At 32.5% G+C, this 11455-nt stretch overlaps 1 protein-coding gene across 1 annotated transcript in view; it reads right to left on the bottom strand.

The window, feature by feature from the left end:
- LOC124360132 overlaps positions 1-10257 on the bottom strand; it is a 54610-nt gene extending 44353 nt beyond the window's left edge. The window contains exon 1 of the mRNA XM_046813480.1: positions 10152-10257. The gene's annotated coding sequence lies outside the window, so the exon portion shown is untranslated. The remainder of the gene's footprint in view (positions 1-10151) is intronic.
- Positions 10258-11455: the final 1198 nt, after the last annotated feature.

Here is an 11455-nt window from a genome sequence, read left to right on the forward strand (position 1 = left end):
ATATAGAAGTAAAGTAAAAAACGATCATTATTTTAAATATTGTTTTAATAATTCAATTACTGCTTCATAAAAATTACAGTTCAGCTAGTCAGATTACATTTACTCAAATTCATCACAACAGTTCGCAATATTCATTTAAAATTTCACACAAGCCAATCGGACATATTTGCTGAAAATGTATGCGAAGGATGAGATTTTTTTTTTTTTAGTACATCAAATTTTGAACTCACATTCGAAACTGCAACACCCGCACGCGAGCGGGCGCGCACCATTAGCCAACAGAGCATTCCGCAAATCGAGTCTCTTTTTAAAACCTTCCACTTTGTCTGACAGGTGGAAGATATTTGTGTTCTTTCCTTGCAAATACTTACTTTGTATGTTCAACTTTTCAAGCAATTCAGTGAGAAAAGCTATCTTCGATAGAAAGTTCTTATCAATAAATTCCTCAGCAACGACATGGTTTATATCGATCTGGTAAGCAACAACGAACAAGAACTACTGTAGAATAAAACACGAGCGGTCAGATTCCATGTCCTTGTACATTGGTTTAAAATCTTACTTTTTAAGTGTTTATTTTTCTTAATGTGATTGCAACGATAATAATATTAAATATCGTTTCTTAATGAGATTTTCAGCGGCTAATTGCTTCCCTATGGATCATGCAACTAGTCCAAGTAGCAATGGTAGCTTTCACTCGAATGGAGCTTGAAGCCCCCCTTCGACCCGCCATTAAACTGCCATTAAACCGACATTAAGACTACTTATTACAACATATTTTTGCCAGTCAGTGTCATACTTATTGCCTTGTCTGTGTGGAGTGATGTGTAGCGTCAAGGCAAACACGTTCCAAGAAATAGTGGTGAGTGCGCCTGCGAATCCCTTACCAGAACGCTGTTCATGCGATGACGTAGCCGTCCTTTTGTTCATGCTCAATTCACGAGACAATGAGAACACCACTTCATCTTGATTACATTTGTTTGTAGTCCAGGTATCTCTGATGTCAAAACGATGTACAGTTCGTGTTGAGCTTCTTCGTCGCCGACAGTGTTGGATCTCTTCAGATGGATGTTGATTCCAGATTCCAAGCATCAAAAATCTGTCACAGCGTTAGACTTAAGACGCTGCACTAAGTGGAAGGTGAAATGGAGCTGAACTTAACATTCTTATTGAATCAACCCATCTCATCATGGGTCTACATTGTGTGCATGCACAATTCTTTTAACACATTACGTAATTAATGGAGCTGTAATTATATTAATTATAATTAAATAATTCAATATGACATTATACATACAGTCTAGCTTAAAGGCAAAAATAAATATATATTATTAATTTTTCATACGATAATTTTTTTAATCACTGTCGCTCAACCGCGGCGCCCCTGTCAGGATTTGGAGGCGTCCCGGAGCGCCGTGACGCACATTTTGAGAAGCACTGCACACACTAGCATATGCTATACCCGTGGCTTCGGCATAGCATTGCATCAGGTACCCAGCGTTCATGATTAAGAGGACCGTTTAGCAAAATTACCAGTAATTCCTATTTCAGGTTTTACACTTCTACTTCAAACTAATTATACTTCCAATGCAATTACCTCATTAATTCATTAAGTTTTTAACCTTATAATTGATAAATGTTGCAATTTTAAACAGTTCATTTCACTTATGTTCTACTGTAACTAGTTTAAATGAAAAAAATCTTTTTATTTAAACATCACCGATAGGTTTAGATAATTACATTATAATTTTTTCCATGCCACCGAAACAATCTGTACAACATTCAGTTATCAAGAATATACAACACTATAGAGTTAAAGCATAATATTTGTAAAATATAAAATATTGAATGAACTCTTTGCCTAACAATTAATTACAAGAGGCCGTAGGCAACATTTCGTAAAAACATACTTCCGTTTCTCACTTATAATAAATGATTAAGGATAATACAAAGGGCATGTTTTTATACTACATAATTCCTACTTTTTACTCTAAAACCAAAAGGTTTGCTCATTACTTTCCCTATTTTTTTTTGGAATGCGCAGCGTTGCATGCGATGTACAGAGTTGCCGTCTGTAGTAGAAGGCCATCGATGTGGCAACGTTGAGTCGCACTCCCATTCCACTCACTGGGCACGTCTAGGCTTCGTTGTGTAGCCACTGCTGTAGTCTTTGTTAAATTTTACCATTTCAACTTTCAAATATTTCACTACGTTGTAGGGAATTAAGGATTTCAAGTGTATTGATAAATTACAAACTTGCATAGAAAATTATGTTGATTTAAAAATAATAAGGCAATCCAATTACAAATATCGGTATTATTGTCTGTTATTTATTGTTACACAGAACGTTGTCGAGTATAGCTTAAATATAACTTTAATTTACTAAATTAACAAAGAATAGTGACTTTACTCTTAATCGATTTGTTTGAAATCAGATCATTCCTTTGTTGGTAAAATTATTAAGACCAATATTTCCCTTGATTAATTGAAATTATATACATTGACAACGGACACATTGTCATTAACAATCATTAATAATTGCTAGATTTGACAAACAACAGAGAATGAGTTTTTCATTGTTGGTAGCTAAGAATAGGTGTTCAAAAGTCTCAGATAATAAAGCTTGCATAAGCCCTAAAACATGTTTTGATAAGGCTACAACAAAGTATGAAGAAACCGAGAACCCATTCCTATTAAGAATTTATAAACAAACATCTTCTATCTTTGATGGTTAATTAACTAACATTGAACAGCATTCTTAAAATTCTTTCTTTGCACTTAACCTAAACTTTATGTAATCACACACCTGATACAGGCTGTTAAAAATGTAGCTTACGTTGTCTAATTTAAATATTCGTCTTAAGGACGTCAAAAGAGCGCGAGGTTAATTTCGGCCACGTTGCCTGATACATGTTTCTTTTACTTATTCAAACAAGTTTCTAGAAAAATATAGTTCACCATATCTAATAGGGTGCGATCCGGGAAAGCTTGTAATGATATTTTTTATGCTCCGAGAGCTTGTGTCTCTGTAATGTTGTAAATTAAATACCTACAACCAATTTTAGATACTGACCAAACCTACTTTCTGAATTGTATGTCTGCAGTTTAGATAATTGGGAAAATACTAGTTTATTTCAGTCTGTTATAAAAAATAATGTGATTTTTCTTCTTTATTATATACAATAAATCAATATTTAATTCCGAATCATGAATTTCTAAAATTTGTATTAGAAAGATACTGAATTTTTATCAGAACTATATACATATAATTCTTATGAAAATTCAACTAAATATATAATATATATATATATATTTTTTCATTATATTTGGAATCAAAGCTACTGTCGTGAAACAATTTTACATAATATTTGCTAATTTTTATATATTTCAGCATTTTTTCAAGTTTTTCAATAGCACATATAATGACAAAATTCAAACAATAATTATATTTATTTTTTTAATTCAAACAGGTTTTTATATTTGTAATTTGGAGTAACTGAACAAAAACATTCAGCATTTAAAGAATTATTTTTAGTCTTGTTTTAAAGCATCCAACCAGATCCATTATTTGGTTGGTTATTTTCTCACGAATTTTCATTTTTCAAGTTGATTAGAGAAATAAAACCATCAATTTTTAAAATATCTTCAGATTTCAATTTAAAATACATTTTAGTATTATGAGATTCATTATTAACTAATTTTCTATCATATTTACATATGGTACTAAACCTATTTGATATTTAATATTTTTACTTTTTCCAACATATATGAAATGTTTTCCATTTCAGCTCTTTGAGGTTTTGAGTATGGATTATACAAGCAATGTTTTATCTGAATTTGAAAGAACAGATTCTTTATAATATTTTTTATAGACGATAATATTTTAACATTTGCAATATTTTCTTAAGTTTTCGGAAGACTTTTTGAAACGTTGTAAAGTTCAAAAATTGTTTCTTTTCAAGATACTGTATGTTAGCAATTTTCACTCCATTTGAACATCTAACAGTTAGATTTATTTTGTATTTATAAATCAAAGAAGATTTGGATTCTTTGAACATTTTTTATTCGCTTTATCAAAGTTTTTCTCAAGAAGCCATCAATTTTTCAAAGAGAACATTTTTAGCAATATCTATAATTTTTTAGTATTAAATAAATAAATTCAAATATTTTTATTTTGTTTAAAAGATTGCTTAAGATTGTTCAATCTTTATAAGTATAGTTCAAATGCTTATAACTTGTTTATTTTATCTATAAATGAAACTCTAACACTTACTTCAGGCTAGCAGCCATCCCCCGGAGTTGTTCGTCAGCAGTACAAATGAAAGTTTTACACAGATCCATCTTATTATATGTGATTCTAAATAGTTTCCACTTTAGTCTTTACGTAGGTGGTAACAAACTATGTAACAAACGTCTAAGCATAACCTAATGTAACCTTCACAGTTAAATTGGTGGCCACAAATGGATACATGTCTGTTTGGGGTTGCACCCAATGTCCACCCCTATGGATGGGTGATTCTCATGACAATGTTTTTGTTCATTTCAGAGTTTAAGTTATACATTGTTCTATTTCAACTTTCTAGGACTACATAGTTATAGAAAAACAAATATATTGTTCTTCTGCCATTGCAACCGCATTTTAACCTCTATGGATGTTCAATGTTCACAATAACTTATTGCTTTTGTTTTTCTATTCGTCATGAGGCATGTACATGTGCCAGGTTTAAACTTTCTGAGATATTGGAAAGTTAGATAATTAGTAATGATTTGTCAGTGAGGACTGATTTATATAAGACAAATTATTAAAAAAACAAAGGATCAAATCCATGTAACAAACCCAGATGTTTGGTTTGTAAAATTGTATCAAATTCATTTAAATTCACCAGTAGCTAAAGATATAAGGCATATCCTATTGTAGGCAACCTACCCTGTTACTCTAAAAATGTAATTTATCAAGTTCAATATACAAACTTCAATGTAAACTTTAATAAGCGGCCTACATTCGTTATTTGGTTGGTATTATCGAATGTTTCCATTGTTTTTATAAAACGCAAATTTGATATTACAATTTATTTAAATTATAAATTAACAGATGATCAACTTATTAATTACAGTAATGTTTAATGTAAACAATAAACAAACAAAAAAACTAATTTTTGGGTAATTTGTAAAGGGTAATGAATAAAGAAATTGTGTGAGATAATTGATAAATGTTCTTGGCAATTAAGAAAAGTTTGAGGAGTTAAGCCTGAGGAGGCAAGGCTCAAGAAAGTTACATTACCGGTAAGGCTTCGTCTGGAAGATTACTTTAAGAAATAAATTCCGGAAAATATTTTTTTATACAAAAATTAATTTTATTGTTTACAAATCTTATAAATATAGTAATTGGCAAACTTACGGTAACTTATGAACTTGCACTAAATTGTGCATTCCTTGCACCATTGTCCTTGATGCTCTCCACACATCGCTCGGGAACAACACTCGCAGAAGTGGGTTGTCATCCAGCATTTTTTTGAAGAGCAAAAACCACATATTTTCTGCCCTTGCTGTTGATTAGGTACTGGACAAGTTGCTGGTTCTTCTAACTGAAGTATTCTCACAATGGTTTGGAGAAGAGGTTTGCTTAAGTTAGACATTTGCAAACAATATTCCAACCAAAGACGAAGAAGCTCACAGCTAAGTTCTTTAGCACATTGTCTTCTTGCAAGGGGCCTTGCTCCTTCAGATATTTTATTATGCACATAGATGACGTAGGAATTAACCAAAATGATATTGATGATTCCATAAAAGATACAGAGAGGTCAGCGCCTGTTTTCCTGCTAGTTTTCATTTGAGCATACATTTGGTCTAACGAGTCAACCTCTCCTTAGGTGGAGTTGTACTCGGTTATTTCTGGCTCGTTACTGTTCACATTGATACTGGGTTGATCATGCATCGTGGATAAAAGCAAAACAATTTTTTTGTTCTTGATTTTGTAAGACACCATGGTTTTGTGACCGTCGAAACAAAACATTGAAGAACCAATTTCTCTAGTTCCCGGATATTTTATTTCAGGAGGTACGTCAGGTTTGTCACGGCCTAATGTTCCAACCAAAGTCAAAGATATAGGAGGTGCCAACATTTGCTCAGCTAAAGGGATGAACGTAAACGAGTTATCTAATGTCACATTTTGTTTTGTTCCATAAATTGGTTTCATCAATTCCTTAGTGAAATTTAGAGAAACACCTCGTGGAGTGGTGTTCTTGCCTAAATAGGGCATTGCATTACACATACTGTATACTTAGTTCCCAAGTCACACATCATAACTATTTTTATGCCGTATTTGGCTGGTTTGTTTGGAATGTACATGCAGAATTTACAACCACCTCGGAAAGCAAGGAGTTGCTTGTCAATCGTGTATGATCCAAGTCTGTAGTTATCTTTGCAAGAAGCAATGAAAAGTTTCCATATTTCTTGTACGGGAGCAAAGCGGTCTTGTGCTTGCCTCTCATCTCTTCAGCATCAAACCTAAGGCAATTTAACAAAAAAGAAAATCGTTCAGCACTCATTGCTGCTTTGAACCTCTCCATACAAAACTCACTATTAAATAATTTCTCTATATGGAATGGTGGTTGTCTTTTTGAGTAGCACTTAACACAAGAATGCCTAGAAAAGCATCAAATTCTTTGTTAGGTGTCTCAGAACATGTAGAAGTGATTGAAGCATAATTTTGGTGCTGCCTCCGTATTTTGGCATTCGTATGTATGTTGAATTATAATTCGTTTCATTTGTTCACTTAAAAACGTAGAAAAACATTCTAAAGGAGATATTTTATTTCTTACGTCAACCTAAGGACCTTGACGAATGTGCACAACATTTCGGGCAGCAACTCGGGTGTTGAATGTGTGAAGTCCCAATCACACATTCAAATGTTGCGGAAACCGAGTTTTCTTCACCCACAACCATATGTTCACCTGTATCAGCACCAGGGAGCGTCGCCTCAACAGTAGAGTTCTGAACAGAAAGAGAAGGTGGCAATGGAGCTTGGTTCGATGCCAGGGGTAGGATTCCAGCAGTAATATTGCCATCATTAGAATCAAGTGGTCCATAAAAATAGAAACAACACTTTCTGAGTCAGTGTTCTCATTTAGGTAACGTTCAGTACATTGTTACCTTTTTAGTACATCAGGATTCATTTTGAAACACCAGTCAAAAAATTATATATTGTACATTGGTTTTCAAATAACAAAAAAACTTAACTGGGCAAAAACACTAACACAGGATTGAAAACATGTGATTTAAAAATACACTGTATCGTTTCGCCATAATGTTCCATAAAACAAGTAAAGATTCGTCAACAGGACTACGCAATATAAACTGACGTACACGGTAAGGGATCGTCGGAGCGCGTACTCCACCTCGGAACGCATTGAAGCAATTCGGGTAGCGCCTATCCCCTCAACTCACGCACCTGGATCAAGGTCAACTAAGTTGGCATTGGCGGAGACGTAAAAAAATTACCCGTTTCCGCGGTCACAATATACATAAATAGCTGTTTTACAACGTCGCCTTACCAATCCAGGGTTAAAGAGATTAAATAGTGGAATGTGTTATATTTGCTTTTTATGTATTATAATATAATTGTTGCATAAATTATTACATAATATACATAATATTGAAGTTCGGTATTGTGTTGAGTTGTTCGATAATAAAAATTGATCCTAAAAATGTAAGCCAGCTACAGTATAAGCGTCCAACACTCGAGTGATCAATAATATTGAATCATCAATATTCATGAGTACAGAATCCTTGCTACAACTACTTTTATCAAATTATATTGTATTTCAAATTACAGTATAAAAAGTAATAGCGTTGGTGAATAAAAACCAATCTAGGATACGTATTCATAAAATATAACAAACAAAATTGTATAACATTTTCATTTATTTACTTTTTACTATTTTGAAGGATAAACGTGTCTGACACAAATCAAATATTTGCATAAGTACTCCACTTGCTGCCACTACAGATCTGCAGTATTAGTGTCAGTAACAGGTTATTCAGAGGTAAACTATTATTCAGTGGGCAGGGTACGATAAGCGGACCCGGTTTTTTATAATATCGAAGAATGTAACCATCGATACCTAATATTCGCATCTTAAATCCTACACTATCAATCAATATAAAAGTATCTATAGTCCTCAATAACAATCATATGTTTTAAATTCAAATATGAATTTAATATTTACAGTTGTCAAACAAATTATTATAACCAAAATTAGGAAAACTGAAGACGACCATATTTGCTCCTCTCAGAGTTATAGTTGTTTCTTTCCCACAAATTTCACATAATGGGTTTTTTTATATGAGTCCAACATATTGAAGCCAGGAAAAACATGACTTATCATCTTTCAAAGCAATGTCGTGTAGTTTTCTAAAATTGAGTGCCATTTTCAATAATCAAATGTTACTTATGTAAAATTGATATAGATGCTTATGTGTTTACAGCTCTTGATATAGATTATTTAAGTTAATTGTTCAAAATAATTAATCAGTATCGATTGATTATATTGATGGTTATGATTAAGTAATATCGTTTGCCAATTTCAATATAAAAAAACAGGGTCCGCATATCGTACCCTACCCCCGGGATACTGTTGTTTCAGTAACAGCTGGGCCGAATGATTTGATCTCATAACGATTTTTTGATTTTGGGTTACTCTGTAACCAGTAACAGCCCAGGCCATTTCATGTAAGCAATGAGGCACACATTATCTGATGGAAATATTACTAAACTGTGCAATGTTGTTATGTGATGATATAAGTAGGTTTAGATTAGATTATCGTATTGTGTTATAGTAAAGTAGTTATACTTTTATTCATCAAAGAAATATATGCATTTTAAATTATATAAAACAATACAACTTTCTTTATACTAAATTTGGGCAGTTATAATTATATTTAACAGGATCTACAAAGATGTCTAACAGCATATCATTCTAATTGATAATTCAATATTATTGATCACTCAAGTGTTTATTAAACTGCAGCCTGTAGGGTTGATTATTAGTCTTGGGTACGGTCCAATAAGCGGACCCGGTTTTTTATATCGAAATTGGCAAACGATATTACTTAATCATAACCATCGATATAATCAATCGATACTGATTAATTATTTTGAACTATTAACTTAAATAATCTATATGAACAGCGGTAAACACTTTCAAATAATACAATTAAGGTAATATTTTAAATTTCACATAAGTAACATTGTGTATTAAAAATGGCTGTCAATCTTAGGAAGCTTCACGAAATTGCTTTAAAAGACGATAAAACATGTTTTTTATGGCTTCAGAATGTTGGGTTAGTACCTAAGAATCCATTATATGATATTTGTGGAAAGGTAACAAATGTAACTGTCAAGAGGAGCTAACATGGTCGTCTTCAGATGCAAAAAAGAAGGTAATGGTAAAGGTTATTTGTTACATCATTAAATTCACATTTTAATATAACATATGATTGTTATTACTTTTATATCGATTGATAGTCTATGATTCGATATGCGAATATTAGGTATCGAATATTAGGTATCGATGATTATATTCGATATAAAAAACCGGGTCCGCTTATTGGACCCTACCCTTAGTCTTCTCCTGTTATGTATCTGTGAAGTTAATTTTGTTTTAATTATTTTATATAACATAATTTTGAAGTGTGAATTTAAAAATGTATCCAAGATCAATTTATCAATAACTAGATACCAACAATGGATGCCCATTGCTTAAAATATTAATTCCAAACTCACCAATTAAATCTGACTCATGGAAACTAAAAAAAATAATGACAATAGAAACCTTGAAAATTACTTTTTTTTAACATGCCATAAGATTCTTTGTTAGGTTTTGGAAGAGAATATGAAATAGTTGGAACAAAACATAACATTCAGAACATTGACAGTACATTTAGCTAATGTACTATGAATCTGAATAATAAGATAAAGCTGACCTACTTTAAACTTGAGTGTTCAGTTCCATATGTAACTGGTTTGTAATATGTAAAAATTAAACTGCTTAAGGAAACTATATGAATTAATATTTTACAATTATCTATGATTGATATTAAAAACCCTGAAAATAAATTCTTAACATTAATATAAATAGGATTACTGTACTCACAATATTCCAATCCCCAAATAATCCACACAACAGTAAGAATACAAACAAATGAGTTACTAACTGTTTACACTACTACAAGTAGTGAGTGACACGCTAAGGACAAACAACTTATGACGTCACATGAGAAAGCTAATTCCAGTAGAAAAATACCAAGTAGGCGCCCAGCTGGTGTGAACCGCTGTCTAAAGAAAGATGAAAATAATCTTTTTAATTTTTTTTAGGCCTCAGTTTAGGTAATCTAACTTCGAAGTACACTGTTTTCTTTATTTGCAAAGTACACTGTTTATTCGTGTCTATGCATGATTGGCCCTCTCCCCGGGATTTGATTGAACACCTATATCTTAGTTAGCCGAGACTATCCATTAGTCTAAGGAGGAAGACAAAAAATGGGTTAGTAACAAACGTCGCTCCGGTGGATTTATGATGATTAATATTTTGTCAAAGGCAACCAATAAATTATAAATCGTTTAACATTTAAGTGAGACGGCGTAGATAAAACCCCTTAAACATTATAACCTTCATATATTAATATAATATACTCAGTAGATAAATTAGAGTACTCAGTAGGTATTTAGTAGGAGTGGGTGTAAAATGTCCAGGGTGTAAACTTGGAATTATTCTCTTATTCAGTCTTTGGCCTGAAAACTACATTAACAATGTAATTGTAAAACCAAAATAAATATAGAGTTTTAATCAGAATATCTACATTAGGCACTAGTAGTGAAGAAATGAGAACTCGTATGTGACCAGCGTTGGAGTTTGATTGTATAGTACGGTCTCCATATCTAGAGGGCCACACTCAGCGACTTCAGAAGGTCCAGGATCGTATTTTGGGGGCTATCGAGGAATTATAATTTTATTCCTGTGCTGTACTGCTTGTACTATCTTGTACTACTCAACGGGAACTGGGTGAATGAAACTACCTTTAGTATATAATAACGGCCGTGGGAATAACACACTGGACCGGAGTATCGAGGTTACGGTTCATGACTGAGGTATTTTGAGGTGGTGGTAGGACAAGGAGGGGGGAGCGTCATCCCTTGGCCAATAGGATTTATTCATACGATATCCATTGCCAACATATTACATACACTGTAAGAATAGATATAGTCCTGCACTATATAATATACCACAGATATCACATCCCTCCCTTCTTAATTAGACACACAATTTTGTTACATTAAAAAACAATTACATAAATTGAACATACATTCTTAAGCACATAACCTGTAATACCCTTTTTTAAATACCGGAGGAAGAATATTGTTATATCAACTGTATTGGAATAATTATATTAATAAAAT

This window comes from Homalodisca vitripennis, chromosome 4 (genome assembly GCF_021130785.1).
Source record: "Homalodisca vitripennis isolate AUS2020 chromosome 4, UT_GWSS_2.1, whole genome shotgun sequence".
In the NCBI taxonomy this organism is placed as follows: domain Eukaryota; kingdom Metazoa; phylum Arthropoda; class Insecta; order Hemiptera; family Cicadellidae; genus Homalodisca; species Homalodisca vitripennis.